Here is an 8,146-nt window from a genome sequence, read left to right on the forward strand (position 1 = left end):
GGCGTCCCACAGGCAGTGTAGCCTTTAAATTGAGGCACAGAACAAGCAAGGCAGCCGCACACTGGTCCGATGATCACAGAGCAAGAGACAAGAAAGGCAAGGCTCACCAAGCCATCCATCTCTCCACCCCTCAGTCAATCCCACCTGCGTTTATCAGCCAGGTTGGCACAATAAACTATCTCAGCTGCTGACTCAAGTCCAAAAAACCAGAGGTTACAAGATAAGCCAGATGCAGGATCCAGATCCAGCAAAAAGCCAACAATCTTTTCCAAGATGTCCACTTACATTGCAATCGGGTCACATTTTTGAGGGGATTACTAGGCTTTAACTACCAAACCACTGAGAACCCTGGCCCATCCGTGTTGACACAGAACCTTAACTGTCCTGGCAACCCCACGGTGGACATGTGGACAGAACAGTCCTAAGCCATCTTCATGACATTGGTAAGTTCAAGTTCATTGTTGTGGTCATACTGTGTCTTGAGTATCTTTCAACATGGAGGCGCATCTTCCAGCACTACATTGTTGTGTGTGTTGTTGAGTTGATTTTAAACCTTATGGTTGTTTTCCTCGGTCATAATCTTTACAGGATCTTCCTGCCACCATCTCTCTGCCATGGAGATACTGGATAGATCTGAATATCCAACCTGTGGGTTAGCAGTTGAGCACTAACTAGGGTTCCTCCAGCACTGTATGAAATAAATATTCTGTTGGGATCCACAGGATTTTCATTGGCCAATTTTCAGAAGTAGATTATATCAGGTCTTTTTAACCTAGTCTTTCTTAGTCTGGAAACTCTGGTGAAGCCTGGATAGCATGGCTATGGACAGCGGCATGATTTACAGCACCACAGCAATACAGTGTGTGGGTGAGAGGAGGCCAGACAGCGAAGGGTAATATCCCAGTTCAGCTTCTGCTACCTCACCATGCATTGAGCTACGTATTCTCTTTAAGACTGAGTTTCCGCAACTGTAAAACACAGGTAATAATAGCTCATACTTACTTGTGTTTCCATGAGGATTAACTCAAGTAATTTATGCAAAGCCCTCGATATAGTGACTGACACATGACATTCAGTAAATGTCAGCATTATTTTTGGAAACCTGTTTCACATAATGAGTAGCAGAGTCTCCAGCAAGACTCTGTCGGAAGTACACCTTGCAAGGAAAGTGAAAATGAAGGTGCTTTTGAAAAAGAGATCATGTTGATAGAGTCACTGGCAATTTTGGACCCCAATTGTGTGTTACTTTTCTCCCTTGACTTCTTTTAGGAGAATCTGAGATGACTGTCCAGCAGTGTCCATCTAGTAGTTCTAGGACAGACAGCTACCGGAAAGTCTGCTATTCGAACTTAGCAGCCGGGGACCGAAGCATGAAGACTATGAATCCCAACACCGCTACCTGGAGCAGCACGTGGAAAGACCTCCGACATTGTCACTGCAGTCTCTCTGACAAAAACCCCATCCCCCTAGCTTCCTGCCTGGTGCTGCTGTCGCATAAAACCACAGAGAAGTGACTTTTAAAGCAAGACATTTATTTTCTCTCGGTTCTGATTCTTGAAGTCCAAAGCAGGATCTCAATGGTCTCAGTTGTGTCAATTCTTTCCTTGTAGAGAGTCCCAAGCTTCCTTCGGTGCCCTAGTTTATACACAGCCCTCATCTATCTCGTGTGTGTGTGTGTGTGTGTGTGTGTGTGTGTGTGTGTATGTACATGACTCTATACCTAATCTGCTCTTTTTATAAGTCCGGAGTGATTAGGCGTGGAATCCACTCTACACCAGTAAGGTAGAACTGATCAATTGATTAGGTTAGATTAGATTGCTTTATGGAAGGAGATCATTACATTTCATTATGGGAAGCAATATGTTCTGCCCAAGGCCATCTGGCTTGATCGCATGATTGAGTCATAGCAGCGTATGGCCAGGATTTTAATACGTATTTTGGAGGACAGCATTCAGTGCATAGGAGAGACTCGTGTTTGTTAGCTATAACTGCATCTTCGGAGACCTTAACGCTTCCTGAAGATGTGTTCAACACAGCGACAACCCCAAGCAAGACGAGAGAGAAGTGAAAATTGCTTTCCCTCTCACAAAGGTGAGGGCACACACCTTTGTCAGGTGGTATAGCAGGCAATTGTCTAGATTTCTGCCTGCCCAGGACTTTTTGAACACCCTTTTTAAGTTCCCCAGGCTATGAGTCCTGCCTCCCAAAGGAGAAACAAGAAGACTCACTCTCCAGGCTCTCTCGTAGCTAAAATGCCGGCAGGTGATTGAGGGGAAGCAGTGAAGACAACATTGCATTCCTGGGCCAGATGCGACATCAGCCCTGATGTCAGCAGTGCGGTGGCGGTAAGTTCCTGGCAGTGAGGCACAGAGTGGCATCCAGTTGGCAGCAGCAGCTGCAAGAGGAGTTTTCTCATGAGAGCAGCACCGCAGTGTTCATGGGGACATTATTCTAGATGTGTCACCTCGAGCCTGATTCTGTAGGCTCCACTGATTCTGTGAGATGCCCAATATACTTTTATTAAACGGTCCCTGCTTAATCAGCCAGAATCCGCCTCTCTTGCCTACAACTGAGAACTCCGAGTCTTAGAGTGGAAATAACAGGGAAACGTGGTAGGCAATTTAGAAATCAAATCTTCCTGAGATCGCTCTTGCTAAATTAATTTGTCCAGTCGTTTTGAATCCCTTATGTTCCTGGTCCTGTCTCAAAGGAAAAGCTCAGACTCAGGCAGCTATTAAGCCAGAGCAGTAGGTGATGGCCCTGCCGTGCAGGCTGAGAAGGAATGGACAGCATCTGAGCATGTGCTGGACAATCGCCTCCAGAGGAGGGGTGCAAGCTGTCCTTAAGTCCAGGGGCCCCAGCTGCAGGCTGGGATCAAAGGCCTTCCAAAGGGATTAAGGCATTGAGTCCAAAGCTTCAGGGGTCTGAGATTTCAGGCCAGGGCAAGGCGGGAAGAATGATTAGGACAACAGAGGGACTCCAGGCAGAGTGAGCAAGAGACACATTTGTAAGCTCCTTGGTGGCTAGTCCTGCAGAGGGTTCGGAGCAGCCACCCTATCACGTCCTTAAAGGGCCCCGCCACTGTTAACAGGCATGCTGGCAAGTCATCCGGTTTGACATAAACAGATTGACCCGCCTAGACACGAAGAAGGAAGGCATGAAAGACTCTAGGGAGCATGCTGGAAAATCAAACATCTCCTTGTCACGGGTCTTTTTGATTTCACAAGGCTCTTTGATCAGGATGGTTGCCTGAGAGAGAACTGACCTTTAGACATGAGTTGCTGGAATGTGAGTTGTGACTTTGGAACTACCTAAGGCCATCTTTTGCACTACGGGGAAACTCTCCCAAGATAGGAAAGTGAAGGCCAACACGCAACAACAACCAAAGCCAAGCCATAAAGAGTGAAATGAGAGCCCCATTAGCACCGTGTGAGGCCCCAGAACCATTGGGCTGGATACACTTCTGGTCACGGAGCCCAAGAAGTTTCCCTATGTGGCCAAGCTAGTCTAACAACGCTTCTAACCAAAGACCTACCAGACCATTACAAGTTTCTAACTCTTAGTGCCCTTACGTATTATAGCATGTGGTGTGATGTGGTGCAAGGCCAGCAGTTAGACTCCACCAGCGGCTATCAGATAGAGAGGGGAGTGTTTCCCCTGAAGATTTACAGCCTTGGGAACCCAAGGAGCCAGTTCTGCCCTGTCCTGTAGGGTCAGCATGAATCAGAATCTCCTGGGCGGCAGTGAATATGACTGTTAGTGGGATGAGCCATCCTTTTAGGGGAAGCGTGCCATTCTTGGCTTTCTGGCTCGAGAGGCAATTCGCTTCCTGTGTTACCTAAGACTTCCACACAACAGGGCCAATGTGATCCAGACTTTTACTGAAACCTCAGCCTAAATCACTCTCTTCAAGAATTGTCATCATCACTGCTACAGCATTGCTTAGTCTTCAACCCTTATATATAATTTACTCCAAGGGGGGGGGGTCAGGGGGGTGATACTTCTTCCTTCCAGCACTCCCCTTGACCACGAAGCACCCAGCTATCAGGCCTATCTTAAGAAATGGCTACCTTTCTGCAAACCCCTACCCAGCCCAGTGTTGCAGAACTATGCAGATAAGATGCGTCTCTACCCTCCCAGTTTCCTGAACACTTCCCCAGGTGCAGCACCCATATGCAGGGCTCAGCTCCAAGCCGGAGACACATGTCCTACATCCTTCCCCGGGGGAGGCTGGCACAGACCTCCAAGCCTGTGCCTCCAGACAGCCATCTCTTTGTTAGCATGGACCCTGGAAATTCTTCTTGTCGACGGCCTAATTTATTTGACTCTTAATAAGATACCAACCCCCACAGCGCTGTGACCTTCACTGTGATCTTTCACAGGCTCCTGGAGGGGCTCCCTAGGGTGGCCATCCCAGAGTCAGGGAGGTCAGAGGGAGGTCATGCCACCCGGCTTCCCATCCAGAATCTACCCTCTGTAACTTCCAACAACTCCCAGCCCAGATAGGGACACACGTCCCCAAGAGGCAGTTGCTCCTTTGGTGCTTTGCAGTGGTTAGGAGGTTCTTCTTCATACTGAGCTAAAACGGGCCTCCTTCCCAATCCCCTTTTTTTCCTGCCTTGCCACAGAAGTAGTTTTTAGTTGCATCCATAGGATACCTTTGAATTTATTTGAATGCATATTATTTGGGGGCTTCTGGTTTCTGGCCCAACATGTAAAGAGCATGAAGTTGTCTCCCACATTCACAATAAGAAAAAAGTTGGTGGAACATCAATCAACAACTCTTTACAGACCCATTAGGGCAAAGGGCAAACTGCTGGCCTAATAATTAGAGAGTCAGATGGGTAGATCAAAAGAATCACCACTTGAAGAAAGCTGATGGTGCCCAGCTATCAAAAGATGGGGCATCTGGGCTCTTAAAGGCTTGAAGATAAACAAGGGGCCATCTAGTTGTGAAGCAACAATGTCCACATGGAAGAACATGCCAGCCTGTGTGATCATGAGGTGTTGATGTGATCAGGTATCAGGCATCAAAGACCCAAAACAAAACAAAAATCACATCAATGGGAATGATGGGGAGGGCAGAGTGGAGACCCAAAGCCTATCAGTAGTCAATTGGACACCCCTGTCAGAAGGGCCACAAGGTAGACAAGACCCAGACAGGGTGCAGTATAGCACCAATGAAACATACAACACTCCTCTAGTTCTTTAATGCTTCCTCCCCCCTCCCCCCACTATCATGACCCCAACTCTATCTTACAAATCTGGCTAGACCAGAACATGTATATTGATACAGATTAGAGCTTGTAATCCAGGGAATTCAGAACAGATGAACCCCTCAGGACCAATAAGGAAAGCAGTGATACTAGGAGGGTAAGGGAAGGGGAGGGGAGTAAGGGGGAACGGATCACAAAAATCGACATATGGCCCCCCTCCCAGGGGCATGGACAGCAAAAAAGTGGGTGAAGGGAGACAGCAGTTGATGTAAGACATGAAAAAAATATATATAAATTATCAAGGGAACATGGGGGAGGGAAAGTGGGGGAGGGAGGAAAAATGAGGAGCTGATAGCAAAGGCTTAAGTAGAAAGAAAATGTTTTGAAAAAGATGACAACATATGTCCAGATGTGTTGGAAACAATGGGTATATGTATGGATTGTGATAAGAACTATGAGATTCCCCCAATTAAATAAAATAAAATAAAATAATCACCACTGACAGGGAACAGAGGTTCAAAAGCAGAAGTCCACAGCTGGAAACTAAAGCCTGTGAACTGTAACTGACAAACTGCCAAGAGCTTAGTGTGGACTAAGAAGCTCTATTGGCATAGTGGTTACACACTGGGCAGTAGTTTGGAACCACAGCCATTTCAAGGGAGAAAGAGGATTCTACTCCCATAAAGAGTGATCATCAGAAACACACAGGGGCAGTTCTACCCTGTCCTATAGGGTTGCTATGAGTCGCTTCAACTCAGTGGCAGTGAGTTGGAGTTTTGTTCCTTTATTGGTAGGGTGGATTCGCTGGAGCATCAGAAATTCCAGAGGGACCAGTCATAGGAAAGCCCCCAAACTATTGTGAGTATTTACCTCCAAGAGACCTAACAGGTTCTCATTATGAAGACTGAGAAAAAAATCTTTCATGATTTCAAAAGGAGCTGGAAAGTTACTATTTTGAAATATACCCAGTCTTCTCTGATTTCCTTATTTTACAAGAGCTCAGCTGACTTGAGGAGCCCTGGTGGCATACTGGTTATGCATTGGGCTGCTAGCCACAAGGTCAATAGTTTGAAACCACCAGATGCTCCACAGGAGAAAAACAGGCTTTCTATTCCCATAAAGAGTTAAAGTCTCAGAAACTCACAGGGGCCGTTCTACTCTGTACCGTAGAGTCACTAGGAGTTGAGATAGACTTGATGGCAGTGCGTGTGATTTGGTAGTTGACTTGGGTTTTACCAAAACCTAGCCAACTGTGTCTTAGTGATGTAGTAACGCTATAACATAAACACCATAAATAGATGGCTTGAACAAACTGAAATGTATTCTCTCACAATTTAAGAGGCTAGAAGTCCAAATTCTGAGGGTGGGATCTATGGGAACATTTTCTTGCTCTATCAACCCTGAGGGGAGGACTTTGTCTCCTTGCAACATCTGTGTGTCTGGTGTTCCTTGAAGATCTACATGTTTCCTGGCATCTTGAAATCTTGCCCTGGGTCTACTCTAGGAGGTTCTTGTACAGGGACCCCAGGTCCAACGGATGTATTTTACTCTTGGCTCTTCTTTCTTGGTGGCAGGCAAGTCCCCTGTGGTAGTTATGTAATTGTCAATTTGAGAGGATTATGAGTGAAGGGGTGGAGTCTACTCTGTCAATCGGATCATAGCCAATGAGGTTTCTGTGTGGGCACGGCCTTCTCCTGAGAGTTCTGAGAAATCTGGGATTTTCCTCCTTGGAGGTGGGAGACGCTCTGCTCACACCCTGGGAGACAGAGCAGCTGACAAGACACATGGACCCACCCTGATGTAGAGACCCCTGCCAGTGCTGAGATGTTTCCAATGACACTGGAATGACGTTCTACCCACTGGCCTGTGATCTTCTACATTCTGAGTCATTGCATGTGTCTTGTGAGTCTGAAGAAGACTTTCTAGATTGGTATCGGACATGAGGGCTAGTATTGGACTTATGAACTTGATCTGGACTGAACCGGGATGTTTTCTCAATATTCCATTGCTCTTATATATAAATCTCTTTCTTATACACATAAGTGTGTCCATGGATTTGTTTCTCTAGTCTACTCAGACTAACACATCCCTCCTTCTCTACTAACTTAACTTTCTTTTATATCTTAAAAGAGCTTGACTCAAGATACAATGTAACCCATTCATTTCTACCTCATTCAATTTCCTCATTATCCTAGAGGTTAGGGTTCACACACATAGGATGATACATTAGGTCACAAAATAAATGATCATACCAAGACCATGGCATGGCCAAGTTGACACATATGTTTGGGAAGATACCATCACACCGGTGGAGGGGAAACACGAACCCCAGCTCCCTCTGGCCTTTTACCAGAGGTAGGAAAATACCAACACCACTTACTCCCTGTTCCTTATCCTGCCTAAGAGGAGGAGGAATGGAAAAAGCATGGGAACATTTAGAAAAATCATAGCCCAGGGACACAGACTCCACAAACGATCGATAGAGACTGCATTTTTTAAGCCAATCACATGTAGTATCCATGTATTTTTGGAATCACACAACCCCCCTCCCCCGTGTTATTTTCATAAGCAATTGATGGAAATTTTAAATATTTAATATTTTTAATATTATTGTTCGGTAGCTAGAGACAGGGACAGGGGTATTGTCCCTCCCATACCTGCAAAGGCTCCATGGAGGAGGTAGGGAAGGAATCAGTCGAGCATTAAACCTATGAGGACCCCTTAACTGAGCATGCTCCAATTCAAGCAGCCAGCCAGGTGGACGGCACACCTGGGCAACCCAAACTAGGCCCAGGTGGGCTTAATTCTGCCAGTGGGGTCAACCAATACCTTCAACCACTCATCCCCAGCCAGAGGTTTGAAATATCCTGGGGCAGGAAAGTTGTTCTTTTTACCCTGCTCCTGGTCAGAGGCAGGTGGAGGTAGGAGGT

Source organism: Echinops telfairi, unplaced genomic scaffold, assembly GCF_000313985.2.
Source record: "Echinops telfairi isolate 266 unplaced genomic scaffold, ASM31398v2 ScPeMD7_7463;HRSCAF=8501, whole genome shotgun sequence".
Lineage (NCBI taxonomy): Eukaryota > Metazoa > Chordata > Mammalia > Afrosoricida > Tenrecidae > Echinops > Echinops telfairi.